This window comes from Acanthaster planci, linkage group LG05 (genome assembly GCF_054643075.1).
Source record: "Acanthaster planci isolate LZ-2023a linkage group LG05, COTS_SCS, whole genome shotgun sequence".
Classification (NCBI taxonomy): Eukaryota; Metazoa; Echinodermata; class Asteroidea; order Valvatida; family Acanthasteridae; genus Acanthaster; species Acanthaster planci.
Window position 1 is genome coordinate 15,331,787 of NC_141781.1, and position 26,727 is coordinate 15,358,513.

The following is a 26,727-nucleotide window of genomic DNA, read 5'->3' on the forward strand; positions in this document are numbered from 1 at the left end:
ATTTAATGTTGAGGGGAGATTTGCAAGGCCAAGTTTCTGTGAGAGAGAGAGGCTGTCTGATGGGTTTTGTGTCAGAATATATGCATACTTCTGAGTGTCATTTGCAATGCAAGCTTTCTTTGCTTGAACAAGTATTGTGCGTTCTCTACTGCCTGCCAATTGATTCTAGTCATAGAAAAATTTTTTTCCCTTAAGATTAGACACAGTATGTAAATATCCCATCATCAGCAGATGTAATTACTACTGAAAAACTTTTCCAATTTAATTTAGTCTGTATAGTCAAAGATGATGGTACATGTACATGTACATATAGATGGTCAAAGTACCAGAAGTTTGAAAGCTTTCATCAACTGATTAATATAATTTTAATGGACATAAATTGTTGTCAGTAATACTCCAGCATACCAGTTTAATTTGCATGTGTACAAGATGCATCACTCTTACTCATAACTAAATTTATTTAATAATAAAAGTTAACTAATTTGGTACTTTCTTGGTTTAGACCACAAACAGAGTTATGGTGTAGGAGAGATGCTGTACATGCATGTAGCTGCATCATATCTGAACTTGTCCAGATTTACCTTTAAAAATAATTGCCTTGGCCCTTCAAGGCCTGTTTCTTGAAGTTGTGAAAGTGAAAGTATTGCTTATCCTTTATAAATGTGTGTAATATAAAAAGAATCAACACAGAACCAGTCAAATGAAATGCATACAGTGTAGGTGTAGTATAACAGTGACATTAAGGGGCGTGTGAGCTACGTACATGTCTACATGTAATTGAACTCAAGCAACAAGCACAGTCTGGTCCAGTGGCAGGTCCAGCATTGACTAAAAAGGTGGGTGCCCCAAATGGAGTTGAACCCAAACCAGGAATTGCATCAAAATAGGGGTAGTTTTCGTCATTAAATTTATTTAATAACTAGTTGGCCGCAAAAGAAAAAAATGGTAATGGAAAAAGTACTGGTTCTCTTGTAAAATTAAATGGGAGAGGGCTGCTACGCTGAGTGTAACCCCCCTCTGGATCTGCTACTGTGCTGGTCAAAATGTTTTAATCCACAGGTTGTCGTATCTTCATCAGCAACTGACTATATCACTACAGTCTTATTAATTAAATAGGTTTTTCTGCCTATACTTTTTCCAAGCATTTTTAAATGATAGTTTGTTGATATTTCATATATATAGTCTCTAATTTTAAAGGCCAGACATAACATGTTCTGGTCAATCACTGATGAAATCTAAATCTAATCTAAATATTTGATTGGCATTCAAGGCCACTCTGCTTCTGACTTTTGTTATGAGAACAATTTACTGGTAGCTCAGTAAACCAGATCTGTTCCTTCACTTGCTTCATCATGAGCAGGAACCAGTCCATGTACTGTCTGTGCCATTCAGAAATGTGACCTGTCATCACAAAATGAGCTGAAAGTCTGAATTTTCAAAAATTGAGATATTGGTATTTTTAAATCAACAGAAAGAGAGCTTTTCAGTGGTATGTACATGGAACATGTTCATAGGGTAAAAGTATGAGGTGACAAGGTGGCATTATTCTGGCATCTTTACGTTTTTATATCTAACATTGTTTCAACATTTCTGACCAGGCTCAAATAATGCTGTCATTGAAATTGCTGAGAAAATGATATTTTTAAAAATCTGATCATGCTAACAAAACTGGAATTAAATATAGGGGTTAATCTTTCAAAATATTACAAGATGCCAAATTGTCCTCCACTTCAATATTTGACTGTGAACCCTTGAAACAGGAAAGAACAGAATGTGACTTTAAGCTCATTTTGTCGTGCCAGATCACAGATATTTGTACTCAGCTACTCTGTGAAATGAAACCTGGGGCCATCCACTGTTTTGGGAAGAAATTAGACGGATAACACATATTTTACATTTTCTAGGGAGTATGAAATTCAGTGATATACATTCCTCAAGTGGCTTTATTCCAGTTGTAATCAGTAACTGATGTAATTCTCAAACTTACTTGTACTTGGAGTAAAGTGGCCATTGAATTGTGTAGTTTAATGTTTAATGGTTTCACCCAACTATGTTGACCCTCCTCAGCAGTAGTGAAACTGTCAACAATTGCTTGATTATTATTGCCAAAGATATTTTTGTCTTGACATACCGGTACTTGTACTTATTGAATATGAAGCAGGTGTTACAGGAATTGAGAATGTCAGCCTATAAACTATTCAATGTTACATGACAGAAAGGGAAGAGACCTGCATACAATGTAGATGTACTTTGTACAATGTACGGTACTTCTATCTGTGGATTGATTTTTAGTATTAATCCTCTTGTGAGTGAGCGCTGTTTTATTGACTGCATGTACAATGTAATGCTGCACTCCTCCGGGGTAGAACAAGGGAAGAAATAATGAAGGGATAGCAGAATTATGGGGGGGGGGGAGTATGTATTATTATTGGGTATGGATTAACTTATTAATCTGACTTTGGCACATTGCCAGACAGTTTGTTTGGGTAACACCTGCAGTCTGAGGTTAAACAATGTGCTAATTTCATTAATGGAATTGTGACCAGACTGCACAATTTGGCGTTTATGTTGGTAACAAATTCCTGTCACTAAGGCACAGATTGGCAAAATGCAGAGATTTTTTTGATTTGTTGATGAAGAACACCTGGAAAACCATTAAAACGTACTCCCTGATACTGGATTGATCCAGGTTTTATCAGTTTAGAATCTTTAACCTGCAGATGCCATCATTAAAACGTACCTCAGCAAAAGTGTTTACAGTAGCATCCTGACAACAAACAGACATTTTGGCATTTACTCAAGTACTTTTATAACCATTAAATATACAAAGTGAGCTCTTTCATGTGGTGCATCTCTGTCTTTTTCATGTATCTATACATGTATTCATTCACAAAAAGTATTTTTATACATGTACATGTAGGTCAGTAGGTAGAAACCTGTCTTGATACCTTGTTGCTAATTAGCAGCCAACACATGTACCAGTACATGTACATGTAAGGTAATGCTTTACGTACAAAGTTTGTCCCTTTTGTTACTGGCACATCTCTGTATTAAATGTAGCGATACCTCCATTTGAGTGTGCAAAGCCTACCGGTACATGTACATCAAGCAGTAACCAATCCATTTTTTTTGTCTCAGTCCTTAGTTAGAGCCGCTGAAAGTGAGAGGGTAAGGAATCATTAGAAAGAAAAAAATCCATCAGCAGGTTATTTTGGAATAATATCATGTGCAGTCTGGCAATGGGTGAACATAAAGGCCTGGCTGATTATCTGGCATACATGTATACTGTGGTAAGAAACACATCAATAAGAGAGGATCAGAGCTCATTAACGACAATCTATAATTGAAGATAGGCTGAGAAAGGACGGATAGGAATTGATAGAGCAAAGCTACAGACTCACAGTACATTGGCCTTTCATTTTGGAGGTCTGTCCTGGAAAGGATACATTATAAATAGCCTGCCCATTGCTAATCTAGCTAGATGATTGGGTGATATTGAATAATTCTGTGTATTTTATTTTTTTTTGTGGATGGTATCTTCCAGTCCATTGCTGTGACATGCTTCGGAATCAAAAGGCTTCTTGAAGATTCACCAGAAGCACTTAGAAAACCCACTTACTTACATTTTTATTCATAAAGCAGAGAACACTTTGAAATGCCTTCAAAAATGCTTTCTACTGATAATGGTTAGACTTTTTCTGAACTTCCTAAATAACATAACCCCTCACAAAACAAAAATAAAAATATTGTGTTTGAAAAGAAAATTCTCCAGGTGGCAAATATTACCCGGTATATAATACAATTCTTGTGTAAGTAATAGTGTCACATTTTATATGTACATTGCCTAATGCACAAATTCAGGTAAAAATTCAATAGCATTATCACCTTCGTTTCCTGCACATTCTAGAAGTAGTTGCAAAGTACCCAATTTTAAAATTAATGAAACACTTTTGTTGTCCCCTGTTTGAGTTCATGGGTGAAGTGTCAAAAGAAGGGGAAGATTGAATATTTTCAAATAAGATCTTTGAAATATTTTGGAGGTCCGATTATGTTTTTTTTTCTTCTTGAAGTCCATTCACAATGGCTACTTCAGCTGACTTAGCCTGAGATTTCTGCATGTGTTTGACAGACCACATCTTCCATTATTCACATCAACGTAACGAACAGTAAACTCCCTGGAATAACATCCCAATCCCCACTCCATTTGTATCAGTTCTCATGTGACACCCCCTCCCTCAGAAAAGTTGAGGGCATTCCAAAAGGCTCTGTTTGACTGCTGCTTAGTATGTTGGCTTTTATTTAGAAATTGTGCCTTCCTGAAAAAGTGTTAGCGGTTTTGATGAGAACAGGTTCTGACGACCACCTGCCTCATTCAGCTTCCACAAACTCTTCTCTTCAGGGTGGTCACTGTCTCCTGCTGTATAAATTTGTGCTGGTCAATTGCTGAGCAACCAAACCCACTCAAGATTTTTTTTTAATGCAACAAGTGAAAGTGGCTCCATTATCCAACAGCATCTTTAATCTGAAAACCAATATCGAGGATCACGGAGGCATTAAGCTGTTTTGTCTGAGCCGTTGTGTCACCGGAATGTACCCCTCAAGATATCCTCAAGTATCCATGGTGTTCCCTTTGTTTGGCAGGAAGGGGGCTGAGAGACAAACAACGTAATTGACTAGCTCGCCACTTTCACCACAGGGTCTTAATTTCAGTCTGATTACATCTTTTGATCAGAAAAAAACCTACTTTATGTGGGCTGTGATAGGCCTTTTATGATTGGAGAGCACATCCTAAGCCTCATGTGTGTAAACCTGACAAGATCACCTTGTTTACTTGCTGTATTTGTTATCCCAGGGAAGGGGAGGATGCAGATTGAGTGAATGCTGCCCTAGGGAGTGCATATTAATGAGATCGAGTACCACAGTATAGACATGGCATATGTAACAATAAGGAAACCATCCAGTTTTGTGTAGAAGAATGTCTGAAGATGTCCATGCATAGTACTTAAAAGATAACAAAAGGAAAGGGTAAGGAATCAGGTGGGGGGTACTGTGACAAAACTTTTAGAGCTTTTGTGTCTTTTAACAGTAAAAACTTACATGTACATGTTGATGTCTGACAAGGGATTGCAGTGGAATTAATTACCTTTGGCAAGCCCCGACCCCATTAATACTTGTTTGTTTGGAGAAGGAGAAATTATCAATACCGCCCAGATACTTTGTTCTGATTCAAAAAGGTGATAGCAAGTAGAGGTCCTGATCTGAGGGCATTTTCTCTATACTCAGCATGCCAGGGCTTTTATTGATGTGGGCCCGAGGCTTCAGGGTTCCTGCTTCATTGTGAAAGGGGGAAGCAAGAAAACACTGTTGATCAATCCAAGGCTTACAAATAAATTGCTCAGCCCCCAGCTTTCTGGTTGTGTATCTATGAATCAGCTTCATCTGAGAGAAGAATCTTGAGTGCAGGGTCAGGGTAGGGCAATATGCTGGCATCATAATGTTTCATCCTGGAAGGGTCCCAGTTTAGGCATAAATTGTATGATGCATATTTTTTTCTGACCTACTCTGTACTGTTGTGATCAGATCCAACTGTCTGACAAATGTACATGGAATTGATTTTGGAGCAGGGAACTGAGAAACAGCTTGTGAAAACAAAGTGAAGTACAGAGGTGTGGAAATTAACCACTTTATCATGCATGTATCCTCTTTTTAAGAAGGAACTGAGGTTTTTGCACCTACTAGCCAAACAAGTAAAGGAACCATAAACCACTTAGCTGCATTTTGTCTGGAGCCATTTATTCCAGTAAGGGATTTGCCTAAGTACTCGCTAATCTCCTCATATTAATCCTGGAGGAGGTTGGTGTTGGGGAAAGGGTTGGAGCTGCCCAGGACAACAGAGTCTACACACCAGCTGTGTGAATAACAAGAAGAATCTTTTGAAAGACCTTGTAATGAAGGTGATTATTACTTAATGGAGGCGTCCTCCTGGCTTGTTAATCTGATTTGGCATTGCTTGTGATCTTAGCTGGTGGGTAAGTAATAATGACTGCCATGAGAGGGTTCAGAGGTCAAGGGAATAACATCAGGGAGAGGCTAGTAAAAATCTGAAATCAGAACTTTCACAGTCCTGGCTTTGAGAGGCTGTCGGCAAGTTTCTTCAGAATTTTTATTCACTAGCACAGCTGGTACTGTAGTGAAACCAAGGGGTTTCCTGAAACGGAAAGTCCAGTGTGGACAGTACGAGTCGGTAAAAGCATGGAGAAGTGGCCAAGTAGCGCATACATCTGGCCCGAGCACAGTGACATGCTTCACAAAGGAAACTGTACATGCGTGTTGCACGTTTCGCTGCGGTATGGCATGTGGTGAATAAGTTTTTTCCTCTTTTGGTTGCAATCATGGCAGAAATCGTTACTGACACCCTTGGAAGATAAACTGTTTCTAAGAGTGCACCATTTCCAGGTGATGAGGATGGTAAAATTTTGTCCAAGGACAAAAATAAATGCAGAAAGGTCACGCAAAGCGCTCTTGTAAGTTATTGCATTACCAGCTCGGTTACTTTTCCTGTGGTCTCAGTAAAATTTTCCTGTGTCAAAAGTCCAAGTGCGGACACTGGTCACATTTGACCATTGGCTCAGTAAAATCCATGAGAAAAAAGGTCCAGTGTGAACACGGCTTTATTCCTACTCATAAATACCTTTGAGTCACAAAGTCGAAACATGTTTTCAGAAAATGATAAATTGTCAATGATTGGCTGTCTGCTTGTGCTATGCTTAATGTTTCTTTTATTGGCAAATTTAGTGTGCTGGTATGTTCAGACACCGTTTGAAATTTGCTTAAAATAGTAGTTGAACTTGATTTGGTGAAACTTTTTGCACTCAAAATGAATGCTTTCAAAGTTGCACTGAATTGGCTTTATCCCGCCGCTGCTAAAACAATGATGTTTCAACCAACTCAGTTTCTTTGCTGTTCTGCCAAATTGACACCGGCATGGAGACGAGATAAGCAAAGACAGCCTAGCTTCACACTTGGGTTGGTTTCAGTAAGGATCAAAACATATTTTATAACCCTATGATCAAACTAAGTGGCAAAACGTGTTATGGCAGTAAGGTCGCTACCAGCAGCACTGAAAACAATGTCATGCACTGTGCAGAGTGGAAAACTACATGTTCTCATGGAATCGTAAACAGGGTCTTCTAAAATTGTTACTCTGACCATATGTGTACTCAGTTATGTAGGTGTACACGTGTGTGTGCATAATTATGTCATTTTTGGTACAACTAAAGAAAAATCATTTTTGGGGGGAGGGGGAACACTTTACACTGACTGAAAACTGAACGGAGAAAGGTTTGGTTTTTCACAGTTCAACATAATCTTGTCTCTAAGATCCTTTGATATCAGAGGTTTTGGAACTTTTTGCAGAATTTAGCAGGCGTTAGTTTTCTTTTAGATCAGCTGATGAGATCTCCCCCATTTTTACTACTAGTGTATGCCATTTAACATTGAAAAATGCCGTATAAGTTCTTGTGCAACTTGGAATTTCCTTTGAAAAATTCCAGTTTCATGTGTGATTTGGAAGGTACTGGCACTGGGACTAAACACAGAAAATACCGAAATGTAACACAGAACACCCCAAAATGTACTATTTAGTTTCTGCATATATAGTCTGTACATCATTCAGGTTTGGAGGATTTCACAAAGTTCTGGAGAGTTAAGGTAAAAACAGTTTTGTCCATTGCCAGGATAACACACACCTTTTAGGTCAAGATTGTTGACAGCAAGGAACTGAGGTGAGAATGACAATATGGGGAAAAACTTAAGTGCATATGATGATTAACTTTACTAAGAAAGCTCTTTGATACTTTGAATATACATGTAAGTGGATATTAGAAACAAGATGGCTTGGAAAACTTGGATTGGATTTTACCAACTCCGAGCGGAAAAGGCAGATTATTTTGTTTCTTGCAAAAACTGACAAAAGATGTTTGCAAGTAATTCTAATTTTAGTAAAAATCAGTCACCATTGATTATCTGTTGCATAGACACAGGTAATGAGAGGTGTAAAAAATGTCCATTAATTTGACTCATTGTGCAAATGCGAGATTGGGATTTTTCACTTACAAGCTTCAAGATAAGGTGAGCATAAAAAGTAACTTACATGTACATGTACATCACAGCTACCAACATGCAAAGCATTGTGGATGACTTGCTGTCCTAATCAAATGCTTACACACTCAGCGCACACGCCATGCATACATAGAAGTTTTGACCTGTGTTAGTATTCAAATGAGCTCTGTCCAATATGAATGCTCAACACACTGTTAGTCAATACATTTACCCTTCCCAGCACATTGTAAGGGTGCTGGGCGAGGATGAGCGAAACCATAAAAGTGGAGACTACTGAAGCACATGCAGACACATATACATGTACCTGTCCGTACTCCACTGCCCTTGAACTTGGACATGTGCATGTGGTACAGGTCACAAAAATTGCTGATTCTATGCAGTTTCCATAAATAGCTGGACCAAGGACAGTAGATAATGGCACCAGCAAAAGTTTAGTTTGTTGCATGTAAATGTATGTTGCACTTCCACTCAATGTGCACACATAACGATTTAAAACAGGTGCATTGGTTACTTGATCAGACCTTCCTAAACCATACAGAAAAGTCCTTAGCAACTTGCCCACCTTCTATTAATTGAGCCTTCTACATGTAATTTAAAGACTTTGTAGATATGAAATTTACAATAGATTACATTGAAACTCTGTGAATGAGCTCAGGAAGGCTTAAACCAAGTAAAAACACCCACAGAATCAAGAAAAGGAATGCTGTGTGAATACCAAAGGTAGCCACAAAGTGGTTGCTAAGGTAATGAATTATTTTCATTTTTTCCCGATCTCTTATCTTTTTTTGCACTAAGTTTCTCAATTGTAGATGTTTTCCCATAACAACAAAATACTGCACATGACAGACCAGCAACCACATGCACACTACACATTGATGTCAATTTCATCCAGCTAAATTTTTTTTGTTTGACTTAATGAGTTATTTCAGACACCGTCTACTCAGCACTATCTACATACATGTATTTTATATGCACCAAACTGATCCAGCAAATAAAGATGTCTTGCGAAAATACATTGTGGAACGATTATAGGTTAGTACACGCGTCCTGGTACATAGCCAGCTGTTGGTCTGAGTACAGTGTTATGTACGGGATCAGTTAGATGAATATAAAATACGTAGCATTCCATATATCCAATATTATGCATGGCAGTGTACATGTATGTGTGTTTCACATGTAGTACATGCACATACACTGTACATGTACATGCAATGCCAGGGCTAAATACTGTGTCTTTGTAGTGTTATTACGACAAAGAGACCTCAGTTTCATTTATGAACTTCTTGAGGACTGAATTTTTTGTCTTTGTCTTTCACAAGAGCATACAATCAATGTGAGAATAAGCACAATTGGTGTTGAGTTTTGGTTGATATGCAAATGCCTCCGCTTGGGAAGAGAAAAAATTGAGCAAAAAACTGTCAGCAAATCTGAAACTTTCACACTTTTCTCTACTCAACTTCACGGTTGAAAATTTCAGGAAACCTTCAAATTCTTTGTCTCAGTCTTTCAAAAGTCTTGCCAAACCCTAAAATTGCAATAACGAAAAGAGGTATGGACAAAAAATTCCTAGTTTTGCCCACTGTGTTGCTATTTCTCAATTTTATTTTCACAAAATAAATTAGGAATGGGCCTAAACCTACTGTGAAAATATTTTTTGGTCTGGTACTTTTTCCAAAAAGTAAAAAATGCATACATGTACATGTAGAAATAAAATAGTTGCTTACATTGCATGAATCCTCATAGCCCTCATTAGGTACAGTGAACATGCAAAGTACCGGTACTCTCAAAATCTGACATGCGCAATTCAGAATTTCCCATTTAAACATACAGTACGTGATCAGGCTTTTTTAACTTTGGAATCCTCATAAACTTTTTTTGGCTTTCTAGCATTGTCTTTTCTGAGAAAGAGAAAGTCAGGTGACGCTGTACATTAAATCTGCTGCACGTACCGGTACTCCTGCTGGAATGTGAGCGTACGCATAGAGGCATTTATTTTTGTAGCGGGTGTCGTTGCTTGAAGTATCAGCACATTCTGTACATGTACATGCACATTTTGTACACTGCATGCTTCACGTGGATGTGTACGATGTACATGTACATTCAGTGTACACGTAGAATCGACTTTGAAGCCAGTGTCTGTACATCGATTCTTTGAGATTTGAAGACAGCTGATCAGGGTGGCATGACATCGAAATACACTTTCAATGGCTTTGCAAGCATCTGAAAACAAGGATTTTTGTGTTTTTAATAGGCTATGGATGTTTATGGAAAAAGGCAAGACAGCCAATAAATATAAGGCAAGGCAAAACTGGCTGTGAAGACGGAGATTTTTTTGTTGGACACCTGGGCCAGTGAGACGAGCAGTAGTGGCAGCGGCCATTAATTGTGGCTATCATTTTTTTCAAGGCCTGCAAAAAACACTTTTCAAAAAATAATTAGAAGAAAAATCGCCCTTACTATAATTGTCAATACTATAAACAAAGAATTATGTCACATTGCCTTGGTTTCAAAGTAATTGGCTTTCCATTCATGACAAAAAGACATTTTTCATACTCTTCTTAAATCCCGATGGGGGTAGTGACATCAATGTATATATTAATATTACAGAAATACATGTACCGTACATGTAAGTCAAGTAGGTAATATTACAAAATTAAGTCCTTCCGATTTTTAAGTGTTATTATTGACAATGGTCATACTTTGAAATTGCGCTATCAGGAGGTCCATAATGTCAGTTTCATGCATTCTAGGGATTTTACAAAAGCTGAGATTCAAATTACCAACTAATGTGTACATATACGTATAATATGTTAGCTCTGCCCATCTCCAGTATGGATTGTTAGCCTGAAGCAATTCTCAGTTAACCTCGATGAGTAGTAATATTCAGAAAAAATTGTAACAAGTTATCACAAAGTCTAACCCTAGAGACCACACCTGACCTCTCTTTCAGAAACTGAACACCATCTCAGTTTCAAACTTACACAGATATCACCTAGGCATCCTTACATGTATGTTCAAATTTGAAAATAATCCTCTGCCCCTTGAAATAAAGTCAGTGCAATACTGAAGTCCACTTAAGTCCATGTACATGTAATACTAGGTCAGCAGCCAAGCTTCACATTGTGAAGGCAAGAACTACTGTATTTCTTAATTAAAACAGTTAGACATGTTAGAAATCCAGGTCCTCTGGTGTTCATTTTTAAGATGTTTACATAATTACTGCATGGAGTTTTAAAGATCCTTGCTTAGTTCTGCTGGGCAGCTGTACCTTCAGTTATTTACTTTTTTACTCTTTCTCTCTCTCTCTTTTATATCTTGTAATTACAGTCACACATTGATATTATTATGACAAATAGGGAACCAGGCCATGTACAAGTATTTGCTTTCTGCCTGGTATCTGCCATTCTTCAGTATGTATTACATTCATTCATTATGTTACTGTAGTGGTGTGTGGAAATAAACTGAACTAAACTAAAACAGAACAAAACAAATTAAAAAACCCACCCCCGGAAAAAACAAACAAAAAAACAAACACCCCCAACAACCCAACAAACAAAGAAACAACAACCCAACACCCCAACAAAACAATACAAAGCATTGGCATTTCTTCCTAAGAAAACCAGGTTGAGGAAAAAATTTGCTGATATGAAAATGATGTCTTTGATGCCCTGTTATTTGGTATTTTTTTTCCTAAAGTAGTGGTTCCAATTTTTTCTTAAGACAATATCGTATCTGCTTTGAACGCCACAAAAGAGGGTGTAGTTTTTTGTACTCACCGCATAAGCGCGCATTTATAATGGAGATCAATGACATGTTTGACACTGAGTATGTGTAACAAATTTCTTCCTTAATGTATGATCTTTGCGTACATGCAGAACGCGTGCAAGAAACCGCTTAGAAAACTTACAATCATCTGTCTTTCTTTTGCCGCTTGGGGGTGCACTTCAACTCGGGGCAGATTGTGACAAGAAATTTCTGATATCGTCCACCACTACAGCATTGCCTGGTGGAGTACCATGATGTAAATGTATATGTGCATTTATGAGGGCTTCTGATAGTCTTCCATTCTTTGTTTTCCTTCCATTTCCATGGGCTAAGCATTTCATACCCCCCATCCATACTTTGACAAAGTCTATTCTAAGAGAATTTTCACATTCTGGCTGTGGTTACAGGCATTGCTTTATTCAGTTTTGAATAATTTACTCCGACTATTTTAAGAAATGGAAAAGTTCATTTATAATCATAGAGAAAAACCTAAAATAAAAGAAGAACCAAAACAAAACCAAGAAAAGAAAATGATGATGACATTGATGATGACAGTGACAAAAACAACCACAATCACAACAACAAACAACAAGCCAAAGCTACATCAGTAACAAATCATGCCCGATCATGCACACATGTGTATACAAGTACATGTACATGTATGCTGCTTGGCAGTTCAGATGAAGTGCAGTTTGTTGAAAACCTGTGTACATGTACATGTACCTGTATGTAAATATCTGAGGGTGTTTGTTCTAATTTCTTTATGAAATAAAGAGGATTGAAAACAAGTGATTAATTTTATGCTTTGGTAAATTTAATTGTCACTAGTGCCTTTTAAGTACAACTAGCACATAAATATAATATCAAAACCACTCAAAACAAATTGAAACAAGATGTAAAAGTGTTTTCTGTAAAACTGAAAAGAATGGATTCTTTTATTGCCAAGGACTACTTTTGTGTTCATTAAAACAAAATTAAATTGGTCTTTAAAAATGACAACTTCTATTAGTAGAAACTGCTTTTTGTACTTTAAAATGAAGTTATAATCATTTGTTGTCCCCAGACCCAATTATTTTAAGTGGTTACTCAAACAGTGACATTGAACACACGTATTTGTGTCTGGTGATTAATTGATCTTTAAATTGAATTTAATTAGTGTATCTTTCTAGGATACTGTGCAACTACAGTTGGCAGCTTCTAAAGGTTGCCATTGGCGTCTGTCATTGTCCATTTCTCTGTCTTTGAATTAGGTGCTGAAATTGTCAATATCAAGGTGTTGACGGATTTGTCCAGTTTCAATGACTGAATTGGACACATGGATATGCTGTTAGTCTTTCATAAGAGCAGGTATCAGTTTTCATAACAGTAATGTTATGAAAGCAAAGCAGTAAATGATTTCCTTCAGACTGCCCCATGCCAAAACTATTGTCAACCAGAAGCTGAGCCCAGTGTCATGGCTGTGCTCAGTCTTTATTCAGTCTCTTTGTTGCCAGAGAGTACACTGAAATGCAATGTGTACATGTATGGCTCTTTGAATGTGGAGAGACAGCAGTTTCTTTCACAGCTCGGAGTTGGGGTAGGGCCAGCTTCCGCCTTCCTAAGAACTCAGCTGTTATGCCTGATTGTATTGAAACTTAGCATACACATGTAAAGACATCTACGTGTATTATCAGTTTAAATGTGACGGTTCAATTCAATATCACGTACAATTTGGATAATATGGTCGTTTGAAATTCATGGCCTAATGCCTGTGTCAGAATGACTGCTACATGTTACTGAAAAACTCTTGAAAGCTTGGTGTGTGAAAGAAGCACCTTGATGGCTGGGGAGAAAATGTGTGTGTGGGGAGGGGGACGGAGGGGGGGGGGTTTGGATTCCAACCCCCAAGCTCTCAACAATGACATTCTTTGAGGCTAATAACACTCTGCCTGAATGGTTACACACAGACATTTCATCCGTTACTGTGCAGTGCTGAGCTTGTAATGGCATTGGTATTCAGCTGAAGGGCCTACAGTTGTCATCTTTCCTTCACTCTTTGTCACCTGTGAGTTGATCTTGGTGTATTGACAGTCCTTTTGTGACTGAATGTGTCAAGCTACATGTATTTTTATCTCAGTTCTTTGACCACACTGCTCATGGCTTTTGCTTGTTAAACAGGAAAAGCGTTTTCTCCAAACATACATACATGTAAATGTACCAATACCATGGAGGAATAAAACGTACACTTCAGTACCGGTACAAACACGTACATGCATACACACATGTACATGTACATGTATACATGCATTGTACTCATTGCTCCATGTACATTGTACCATTTTTTCATTGTTGTTCATATACCTTCAGTTTTGAGACAGAACTCTACTACAGTATGTTGGTGTAGTGTAGAATCTAGATAATGCTTGATTACGAGCTTTGACCATTTTCAGTTTATGAAAGCATTCGGGCCTTCCTCCTGATATTTTTGGTACCGGTACTGGTACATATACCTGCCTAAAAATGCCCCTTCCCCAAAAATAGGTGTCAGGTCATCACCCCAAGCCAGAGGCCAGGCTCATGTGAACTTGAAAGTGAAGCAAATGCCACAATAAAGTCATTGTACACTGCTTGACATCTACTTTGAATTTGCTGTCACCAAAGTTATATACATGTATACAAGTATTAATTGAAGTGGCCTTTGGGCATTTTGTGATATTTGTAACATTAAAGCATTGGGACAATATACATTAAATGCGTCTCATGTTTGAATTGACAACCTACAGGCTGCCTGATGAACATCTGCTGGGTCCCACACAACAGTCTGCTTTTGGCTTCTTTTATGGGGAAAAAAGTGCAATACAGGAAGGGGGTAGAGGGGGCTGATGTGGGAGGGGGGCTGAGAGAGTGCTTTTTTTTGTCTACAGGTGCCTCATCTTTTATTATTGTTTATAATCAATTCTGGTGATGACACCAAGGATTCCTCAAAAGTGCCCAGGCACTGTAGCTCGTATGCCTGAAGAAACCTGTCGAGAGGAGACAACGAGAAGCAGTTTTAGAGGTGGGAAGAAAACCCCTGAGGAATGGGTAAAACCCATGGAGTCAGGTAGGGACTTAAAACCTAATCCGCATGTTTGCCTCCTTAAGATGTGTTTGTCTCCTCATACATGTAATGAATGAAATACATGTATACACATAATGTTACACCACCCCCCCCCGATGCAGATGATTAATAGTGCCCCATTTTAAGTGTTCATTATATACATTGTTCATGTGTAAATTATTCAAAAAGGCAGGATAAATATTTTTTCTTGGAGGTAGAGATTAGAGGCTAATTAACTATGCATTCAAACATTTTTTCAAAAATGTTGTGTTAAAGTTTAATAACTGGCTGTTTACCTTTGTGTTTTACTTTTGCTGCGTACTACTAGCCCTGGCACAAGGGTTATTCATGTTCACATGTGAACTTGCCATTACTAAAGAAAAAGTCTGTTGGAAAATATGCTAACAACATCAGCAGCACAGGTAAAGTACCCCCAGTGGAAGCTGTCACATGTTGCTGAGGGACTGAGCTCTGTAAAATGGCTATAATTGTTGGGTAGAAACCTGTTGCATATGGCACATCCAGAATCCTTCCTCCCAATCAAAGTCCAGCACCGGCGCCTGTGTGAGTGTGGCATAAGGATCCCCTCCCCTGACCCCCCCAGCCAGAGAACTGATCACTTTGCAAGCATAGTGCCCTGCTTCCTGTTTGTTAAACTCATGGAATTAGTGCATAATTTAACAATTTCCCTATCAACACCGCACATCAGATTGCAGGTGATCCCCTGGGCTCTTAGATTGGCCCACCTGTCATTCATTACAGAGCCACTCTGGCCTTATGGGATTACCCTGATAAAAGCCTTACTAGGGAGGGGTCTTCCATTCTCAACATTGCTCCTGGTAAAAAATAAGGCCTAGAAGAGGCCTTGCAATGTTATGTTCAAAGCAATTCAGCAATCCATATCTTGTTTATGGCTATATTTACTTCCCCATTTGTCTAAAGTCTTAAAAAAGAAGCATATTTATGCAATGCAGTCTGGCTTTGATTAGTATTTTGAAGTACAGTTTTGGTGTATGCCTTTTGGGGAGTTTTTTTGGCTTTGACAAAATTCTCGTGTATTATTTTGTAAAGTTGTTTGCTTTTTAGCTCAATTTCATGGCAGACAAATGTACACTGTTCCTGATACTTTTTAAATGAATTGTAACTCTTAATTCTGATTATCTGTGCTTGTTGTTCAGCATAGCTTGCTCCTTTTAAAAAGTTTTAGGCAGGTACATGTAGCTAAAGTCCATTGTTCCACATTTTAATATTCATGCGCTGTTGTAATGCTTGTTAAAATTTTGAATGAATGTAGATTTTTTGTTTGAGAAATTAGATGTGTGAACAATAGCAAATTCAAAAATTAAAGAAATAAAACTGCAAAACAAATAAGACAACTCGAAAAAAATAGTTTGAAACCAAGTCACTTGTCAGTTGCATGTACATGTATGTTCAACAAACTGGGGGGATATAATATGATACATGTACATGCATCAATGTATTTCTACAGGGTTGCCTTTAAGCCATTTTGCACTACAACCTGTCTATCAATCCAGGTTGAACTCAATCCTGGGTGGTTGAAACTTTGATTTCAACCCCTTGTTCAACCCGCCATTGTTTCACACCCTGGTCCACAGCAGGGTTGCGTTCAACCTGGGTTGAAGTCATTCTCGGGGTTGATTTACATGTAGGGTTGACTCAGGGTTGAAAGTTTTCAAATGTGAATCATTGCCAGTTTTCAACTTACTTTGTATCAACTTGTGTCAACCCTGAGATCTGTCCAGTGTGAAAAGGCCTTTTGTCTACACATTTCAGATGCTCTAATTCATGTGCACCATGCAAATGTACACATGCAGAAAAAATGCCAAGGTCTTATTTGACATTTAATTGTGGATATAAAATTAGGTAAATATATATATATTTTTAAACAGACGGGTAAGATTTGAGCACTGCTTTTTTTCAAAGTTGGATATGCATACAAAGCTTAATTTATGCACAGCATGCAGATCCTGTCTTCCTTCTATTTTTGTCTACATGTACATGTAGCATGCATGCGTGGTGGAAGAAAACTGTAGCAACCAAGGAAGTGCTTTCTTCAAAAGGTTTACTCACATGCAAGTGTGAGGTCTGCAAACAGAAGTGACAGGATGCAAAACTTCAAAGTTTGAGAGTTTAATTTACAAGGAGAGTGGAAATTTCCCTTGGAATCAAAATTGGTCAGAAAAATAATCTGAAATGAAAAAAATTCCCCTCAGAAGCAAGGTAGTTTGTACTTTCATTCACATGTGATTGTTGTTTATTGATCTTGCTGTTCAACATTGATTTTCACAACTTTGAAATGTTAATGACTTTGACGGATTTCAGGAAACACCTGAGATAAGGAGTGGCTGTGCAGAGAAAATCCATCAGGGCATTTCTAATTGGCACTTGACTTGGGAGTCAGTTTTCCCAATTTGTGGATGGAGTCCAGGAGTCTGATGCTTAAGATTGGATCTGGCGCTGGCTGCTATTCATGTGAGATGATATAGGCGATGATTGACTTGGATTTCCTGCCCTTGAATGAAATCATGAGAGTCATTTCTTCATGGATTTGATGCAAAATTATTGATTGATTGTGTAGCTTTTGGACCTTAGCATCAAATGTTCTGGCAAGATAAGTCTAACTTGGTGGATGATGTTTCAATGCAAATTCAGACACGATTTATGGCGGGTTTAGGGGATTTCATTATCAGCAGCATCTCCTACCTGTAGGCTTTGCAACCAGTTCTGTTACCATGATTGACTTTATTGTAAGCTGTTGTTACACAAATGTACATGTAGTTCATGGACAAGTGGGTTATTGCACTAACATCTGGCTGCTGTCATGCATGAACAGAAGTTTGTGTGCCCTTTTTGGAGAACAAGAAGCGCAAAGCAAAACGTCTGTGGATTGAAATGAATCAGTTAAGCGGAACAGGAATAGATGTTCATTCAACACATTGTTGATACATTTTATTTGTTAAGTAATGGTTTAGTGAAATACACTAGACAGTGGTGTTATTTGAGCAGGATGTGTGGCTGGCATCTCGTGCCCAATGAACTGCTGGAAATCCTATTTACTGGTACATATTCTACTCTCTCCAAAATGATGATATTCAGAAGTAACTTAATCAATAATGAGTCACTGAAATGGAACAGGCTTGGGAAAATAGAGGAATTCTAAAAGCTGAAATGTACGTGTGTGCTCAGTACCTTTTAACTAATCACCCTTGGATTGGCATCAGCTGGAAAATTTTTGATAGTTCTTTTTTTTAGTCAGATATGTCAATTCTTTTATGTTTTCATGAAGTCCCAATGTTTAGGCAAACCAAGAGTAGGTTTGTTTTTAGTTACCCGGCCCAACTGAGAAAAGTCATGGAACAGTGAAATTACACCCATTTAATAACGAGAAATATGAAAAATGGAGGGCATATACCCATTATCCCTTGAAAAAATCTAGAGGGGATGTGCACATATCATACCCCTCTGGGTTTGCTACTGTTCAGGGACTTTCCAACAGCCAAATGTATCGCAGTATATACTGGGAATGATGTGAAACAGTAAAGAAAAATTAAATACAACATTTTCCAGATGTACGTGATCTCAAATGTAATAAAAAACATAATTGTGCTTGAATAAATTTGTTTCCTCTTGGAAGGCTGCTTATGCAGGATGTCTTGCTCCTTGACACAGATGACACGGTTACAACCTTAAGTTCAGCCTGGATTTTTCAGCCAGTTCTTTAAAAGTAAATTAGAGCGAGGATGCCAATGCAGAAAACATTTGAAAACAGTAAGTGAAGATGAATTTCCATGTGGGAAAAGGTCCTCACCACAGGTATTCCACAATTTTTTTTGTTAAGAATCTCTCTTCTGGTTTTGCAGAGTGAAGGGTGATGTAGCCAAGTGATTCTGACCTGAAGCATAAGGCTATACTGGTACAGACTATTTTAGTTGTCTTGGCGGTATTCCTGTACACAACTTATGCATGAGGTCACACATAGTGTTAGGCTCTTTTAAGCGTGAGCCTGATTTCTTAGTTTGCTCATTTTCATTATTTGATGTGCAGCGTCTATTTAAACATGTTTAGTATATTCAGACTCTAGTTATACGAAAAGTTCTAGCTCTGTAATCTGTACATACATGTACATGTACATGTATGTTCATGTATCAACTGTCACCCTCCCTTAATAAAGCATGCTGGACCATGGCTTATCAGAAGTTATGATTTTCTCACATTAGAAGCACATTTGTCTTTTGTCATTTGTCATTTTTGTGCTAGAATTTTTGTTTGAACTTGGCTCTGTCTGCAGCCAGTTCAGACTCACACCTACCTGTAATTAACGAGCAAAACTACTAAAAAGGAAAATATTTTTTTGTCAATAAGTCCTGTGATACCCTTTTGGTAGCTTCCAGTACTGTCTTCAACTGAGCTGTGTTTGAACTGTCATTATTAAAGGGAATTATAGGTATGTACATGTGGATGTACAGGTCATCAGTATACAAATACTGATGGCAGTTATTCTACATATATGTATGACAAATTATCCTTAGTTTAACGTGTCAATTATTCTTTTTATCCAAACACACTAATTATACAAATACATACACAACATCATGAGCTAATAAACAGCAGAAACTTACATGTACATCAAGCTGTTTACAGTACCGCAGCTGACACTGGTTAATTTGTTGTATAGTGGGTGTGTGTTAGTAGTGTGTGAGAACAGGTTTTGCTTTACCACAGGGGACAGAACACAAAATGAAGAAAGGGTGTTCCCTGTTCTCAATGGTCAATCTGTTGTCCTCAGTGGTACTGATAAGTGGCCGTGGTTAGTTTTTTGGATACCGGTAGTGTTATATTGTGTGGGAAAAATTGAAAGCAAACACAATGCTCTGTCCTTGACTGTATAGCAGAACACGACTGTGTGTTTGTAAATGTCGTATTACTGGTACATCCACATGTACCTAGTGTCTCATGGGACTACCTGTCCTGGGGACAGTCAGTTTCTTCTTTCTGGTATATAAGAATTTACCAACTGCCATTCATTACACATACCATACATATACGGTATCTTCTCCACCGCTGAATAAATCTTATTTCCATCCAAAGCATTGGATCCATACAGTGGAAATACCCAAAATTAAAACGTGATGCATATTCCTGAATGCATTGTGCTGCCAACAGAATATACTGTATATCTTTTCTCAGCCATGAAAGCATGCGGCTTGCACACCGGATCTCAAAGGGAAGTCAACATAGTAGCCACCATGGAGAGTGTGGCTATCCAATTTCAATCACAAGTGTGAGAATTCAACTTTGTAGCTGATTTCTGCTTTTTTATTCAGATTTTTGCATTGAATTTCAGCTTTTCTGTACACCTGCCTGGTGCAAAATTATGGAATCTTTTTAAAGTACATTTTCAGCTTTCTGCTAGCTGTTTTCAGCCTTTTTTGTATGTGACCACTCACATCCCAGGAAAATGATTTTATCAACTTTTGTCATTTTGAGTTTGTTTTGTGTGGTACATTCAGTTCTCAGCAGAGAAAATTGTTAAAACAACTGCATGTCCAGAAGAAAGTATTTGAGGGCGTGAATTACCTGGTACAATAGGCGGGCATGGGGGACACAGGCTGTCCAGTTACAAAACAGGTAAGCCTTTTCATCATAATGTTCCAAATTAAGCTAGAATTTTGCAGGTGATTTTTAGAAGATTGTCTTTGATTTTCTTATTTGATAATCTTGGTGTTTTCCTGAAAGAATGCTGCATCCTGACCCCACTGTTTTCCCTTGAATGAAAGGATAGCTGCAATGAAATTGTAAAGAAAATTAAATACTGATTTTGTAACTCTATTTCAGTGTAAAAATGTGATTAAAATAAGCCTTCTGTATTTGTACTTGTATCTGAATATCTGATATATCTGTAAGTGTATGTCTTTCTCAACTTTCATACCTTTATTGTAGTCTCTTCCGTAACATCATACTTTGAAGACAAACTGCAGGCCTACTTGTGTAGTCAAAAGTCTGTTATGTTTTTACTCTGCCCACAAGTCAAACAAAAAAACAACTAAACTAAAAAAATACTATTTCAGGAAATGTAAGAATAGACTGTAAGGAAAGGCCTATTGTTGGAACCGCTGTGGAAGAAATAATCCAAATTGTGTGGTAAAGATTTTATTCAGCAGCATACATGTAGCTCTGGTTTTGAATCCAATTCCTACATGTACACTATGCTTTTTAGTAAGGGCAGTTATTACTGCATGAGTATGCCTAGAATTACATGTATGGTGTTTATTGCGATACCAGCTTTATTGTAGAAAAAGTGCCAGACATGGTTCATGGCAAAATACCTTCCACATAGCGTATATTTTGTTTTGAAAAAAAATTCCACGTTATGCAGTGCCCATGTAAAGACTTCACCTTTCAGTGTTATTTACAATATCTGGACATCAGTTTCTTTCAATTGTGCTGCTGAAACAGGTTCAATTTAGAAATGGCTGCGCATCGTCAGGATACCATCAACGGTGCTATTTCATGAACAAATCTATCCTCAGTGTTACTTCCAGACATGACCAGAAACAAATCAGAGATGGCCCTTCTTCTGTCTGCTGATTGAGGGACTGGCAGAAGTGACCAGTGATACCTCAGGTTCAGAAAGTTGGCGATCAGCACAAATAGCAGACAGTTACACCTCTACCAGTTCTAGTTGCTCATCACATCCATTTATACTTCCTGCATCATGCATAATTTGCAAGCAACCAACATACTACATCTCAAGGCATGGGAAATGTGTTGTTGACACTCTACAATGTGTTGACACACTAGATGCAGGTAAGTTATGGCCGATTCATACTTGGTTTGAAAGCGAGCACAAATGCGATTTTGTGATGCCAGGTCAAATGTTCACGCTGCTAATTAGCAACTCATGCAATATTTTGCTGCAAATCTTTCGTGATGTCAAATTCGCTTTGCTTTCACATTTGTCTGTTGAACAAAACGGCCTTTAATCAAGACTGTGCTAAATTTGCAGGAGACCTCTAGAGAAAAGGTTTGAATACTGAAAGAGACATTCAGTTCCTGTGTTAAGTAACATGTAATGCATCCCAAACATACATAATCCATTTGTTATCTCCAACAATCATTCTCCATCCTGAGGTGACAGAGAAAGGGTCACCTCCTTCATTCTTTTTAAAGGCCGATCGAAAAGTAAATGTGGAGGGCGAGTGTTGTTTATTTCAATTAATTCGTGATTTTCGGTTGGGTAGCATGTTTGTTCTTTCAGTATACATAGAGCATTTTTTTACTTTTTCCGTATTCTGAGTTACATGTGCATGTATCTGTAGCCTGGTTTCAGTTATCACAATACAAATGAGCACCAAGATGTACATGTCAAGCATTTCAAATCCCTGTTTTGTCAAGAACAGTGATTCAGGGAACAGGACAAATGCTCATAGAGTACCTCCCTCTAGTTGGAACCCAGCAGGCTCTTTGCAACGGCCAGAGGACACTCTGAATTGTTGAGTAAAACCTTCTTCTCTTGGAACCACACATTCCCACAAAAGAGATAGTACATATGCTACATGCAGACCGCTTGCCTTGTGTATTTGCACCATGCAAACCTTTAAATCTTTCTGTGTCTTTTGTTTTACTGAAGGTTTTGTATTAAACTTTGTGTCCAGGCATGCTGAGGAGGGCTGCTGACAGTGTTGATCTACATCAAACAATGATAAGGTCATTCTTGTCCACATCGGTGGAAAGGGCTACCTACCGTATGTTGCTGTAGGAGTCTGATACCATATGGACTTGATGAGAGGTACATTAAGTTTGTGTACAACCAGAGGCAATAGGATGGGCATGGCAAAAGGTAATAATGAGGGTTTTGTACATGAATTATTTCCCTTTGGAGCAAGCTACATACTCTGTACTATCTTGAATTTAGACGGAATCCTTCACAGAACTTTATTGAAAAATTTGTTTAAATGTGACGAATGCCAGACAATACTTCTTTCACAAAGGCATTTCCTCAAAACACTTGCACAAATAAGCCCTGAAATCCTTTGTCAAAAGACTCCCTAATCAGTTATACAGAAATTGGATAATAATCAACAAGGCAGTATTAAAGTGCACTACATATGTTTGACATGAAATGTTGTTCACGTTTCTTTTCATAAGTCATTTCATGTGCACTCAATCTCCTTGTTTCTTCTTGCCATTTCAGTGACGAACCTCAACCTAGTTCCTTTTTCAATCAAGCTTTTACTCTATTGTGTGAGAGCGCCATCGAGCCATGCATCATTCTATTGGGCAGTATCATGCTTTTGAATGAGCTCCTGAGATTGTTCCATCAAGCTAGTGGAAACTTGTGAAGGAAAATTACAGGCAACAGCTACAACAATTCAACTTGCGTAAAAGTTGATCAATGGGATGGCAAATATGCAACCAGACTGCGGTCCACTAAAGATTATTCCCTAAGTACATGTACATCATATCTCACCACTGGAGCCAGTGGGCCACAGATGGCTCTTTGAAGTGGATGAACTCAAGATTTGTTGGATGGGGGATCCTACTGCTTCATCAGAAACAAGTAAACTGTTCGTGAAGGAACTCAAAAGTGCAGCACAGGGGCCTGTTGTTGCAAGAACAATGAAGTCTTCTGCATAGAGCTGTGCATGGCTGTTAAGATTGTGTAAACCAAACCAGTTTAGACTTACATGTAGAGCATGCCGTTCTGAACGATGCAGATAGTGATTTGTCACTGATCCCTCATCATTGCATTGGGCAACATTTAGTGAGGGTTTCTGTCGAGTTCTGTCTTCCCTTGTTTTGAGTTAGCTGCATCCTGCGAGTGCCTTCCCTTTGTATTAAGCAAATTGGGGAAATATAGATTTGTTCAGTTCTTGCAACTTTGTTTCTGTGTTTGCCAGTTCAAAACCTGTTTGGTTACATTGTATTTCTTGTTTACATTAATCCATTCCATTCATATTCCCCTAAGCCTTCCGGCCAATAGCATTTTGTTTTGATCCAAATCCAGTTCTATATGAGTGAAAAATAGACTCAGTAGGAAAATTGAGAAACACATTTCCTGGTCACATAATTAGTTCAGAGTTACATGTACAGGGGCTATTGTACTTGCATGCCCATTTCCCAAACAGTTGAAAGTATATGATTTGTTTACCAGATCAAACTGAATGTAACAGCAACAGTCATAAGTCGTATTTACATGCACATTAGATATCTTTTAGGAACAAGTTTTTCTGTTAAATTTTGCATCAAATCATCTCCTGTGATGTCCTCTTTGGATACTGTAGTTTGAATTCTTGACATTCATAGAGACTTTTAGTTTGTCCATTCCTAGTTTTCAAGAGCTCATCACAGGCATGATCAGCAACAACGGTGGCCCTGAATAATGACATACCAGTACATGTTCATGAATACTTCTATAATACATTACATTCAGTACGTGGGTGATGCCACAATTTAAAATTGTATTTATTCTAATCAAAGAAGCTACATTTGAGTTTTGAGGCTCACGGGAATTTGGACTAAGTGAATAATTATGTTTAAAATCATTTTTAATGAATTTTATTCAAAACCATTAAAACAGTAGTAATAAATGTATATAAATCTTCCTGCCAAAGCCTGAAAAGGTGATGTTAATATCATCTGTTTCCTGACTTCATTTTGGTCTAATGTCGCAACTTTGAAATGCACCAAAATTCCACCAAAAGTGAGTGGATTTGAAAGCCCAGAAAATTTGGAATAAGAGAGTTATAATGCATATTTAAAAAACATTTTTAAATGAATTGTAATTCAAACAATTAAAAATTATAGCAATAAAACTTCTTGATAAAGCCTGAAAAGTTGATGCGAAGCATGACTGGCTGTACTTGGCAGCAGTGAGGAAGACCCTCGCCTTCATCTCATAGGCAAACACAGATTTATTCCCTTAGTAATAACCTCATTCAGAAGCTGCTATTTATGCATATCTGCAGTTTCCTTCAATTTCTTTAATCTGTCTTGCTGGCCATGTCCATTATTTTCAGCTTTAAAACAACCAAGCTATGTATCTTGTAAAAAGTTAACACATCAAACTATACCTTGGCAGTAATGGGAAGACTGTAATAAAGACGTCAGTGAGACTTTGGAAAATTGAATGCATTTGAAATTGGGCTTTTTTATGTGGTAACAAACGTGTTTAACAAGTCATGACTTTAGTGGGGTATATATGTACATTTATGTTGCCCTTACATTTATATTTAAATGAGTATAGTTTTCAACTTTCAGAAGTGTGATTCTTTCTTAGAGCAAAGTACCTCAGCAATTTCCAAAATGTAATTGCAGAGGGTGTTTCATATCCCATTGAAAATTGTTTACTTTTGGTCGTCATCTTTAATTACAGATATACTGTGGAACCCCCAAACAAGCATATTCCATTTGCCAGATCAATCACATTTAAAATTCTCAAAGTTGTGCCATGAAACTTCTCAGTAAGATGATTGGCAAGATTTTCTCACCTTGAGTGCACAAATTTTTTGACAAAATTAATTGCTTGTGGTCTTACAGTCTGACACATTCATGGTTTTCAAATCACTCTAGTACATGTATATGGAAATTTGGGGTGGATGTAATTACACATAAGCTCAATCACAGATTCCTTTTCCCTTCTTGCAAGGTCTCAAGGCTAACAATGCCCTCAAAAAATCACAATTTCTGTTAAGCTCCTATGTGATCTGGTCAACCAGTTACATGTATTTGGGGTCAACATTTCTGTGTCTGTGTTTAGTGCAATCTTGACTCTTGCCGCTGTACTCCCTCCTGAGTTGATTATCCCATAATTATCCTGAATGGATTCCATTCCAAGGCAAATCAAATCAGGATGGATTACAGTAAATTTACACAAAATTCAAGATTGCACATGCACATGGTACGTGGTATATACCTGTGAGGGTCATGGTAGGAAGCTAATACACTTGATGCTTAGTAATTTCCCTTACAAAAAATTCATGATCGAAATTAGCCATCACCAGTGTGCCTGTACTGTAGCAGAGGGTCTATGTAGGAGCAAAATTGGGCCTTCTGGGGTTCTCTTGAAAGTGAATCCATAATGAAACAGCTTTTTAAACCTGTGAACTTTTTCAAGCTTAAAAAGAAAGCCTGGAGCACTTCCTGTACGGTTAATCCACATCTCCACATAACAAAACCTTCCATGACTTGGAGCACGGCCGTTTGTTCTTTAGGTTCCCCAGCTCTTGTCTCCTAGCCAGAAACCATGCAATTAAGACACTTCCCTGCCCACATGGGCGACGAGGAGGGGTTTATTAATTTTCCTGTGTGACTTAATTTTGGGTAGCAATTTATCAAGAAACCCCAGTTATGAGGATAGATAGGTGGATGTCACACATACAAGTCAATGGCTGTAGAAGGTGAAAGGACCCAGTAAGGATTCTGCTTGTTGTAAAATTGCAGAGTGCCGGATACATAGGATGTAATAATAGCCTTTATTAAAAAGCTTGTTCCTGTGCAAAACCTTGTTGCTGAAAAACAACTGCTGGTTGCTCAGAGTCCTCCAGAACGCAAAAAAAGCACTTTACATGTGCTTTAGAAATTAATTTCCTCAGAAAGAGTTGCATTTTTATCTTTGTATGGCTTTTGCTAGATAAAGTTTTGTATCAAATAATAGGAAGGTAAAGGTTTTTTGCTTTGTTGGCTTTCTACATACATGCAGTTGCCGAAAAGGTATTTTTTTTCCATTCATGAAACTCTTT

At 37.9% G+C, this 26,727-nt stretch overlaps 1 protein-coding gene across 1 annotated transcript in view; it reads left to right on the plus strand.

Moving 5' to 3' along the window:
* The window catches only part of LOC110977286 (AT-rich interactive domain-containing protein 3A-like), a 59,000-nt gene that overhangs the window by 15,111 nt on the left and 17,162 nt on the right, over window positions 1–26,727 (plus strand). The window lies entirely within an intron of this gene.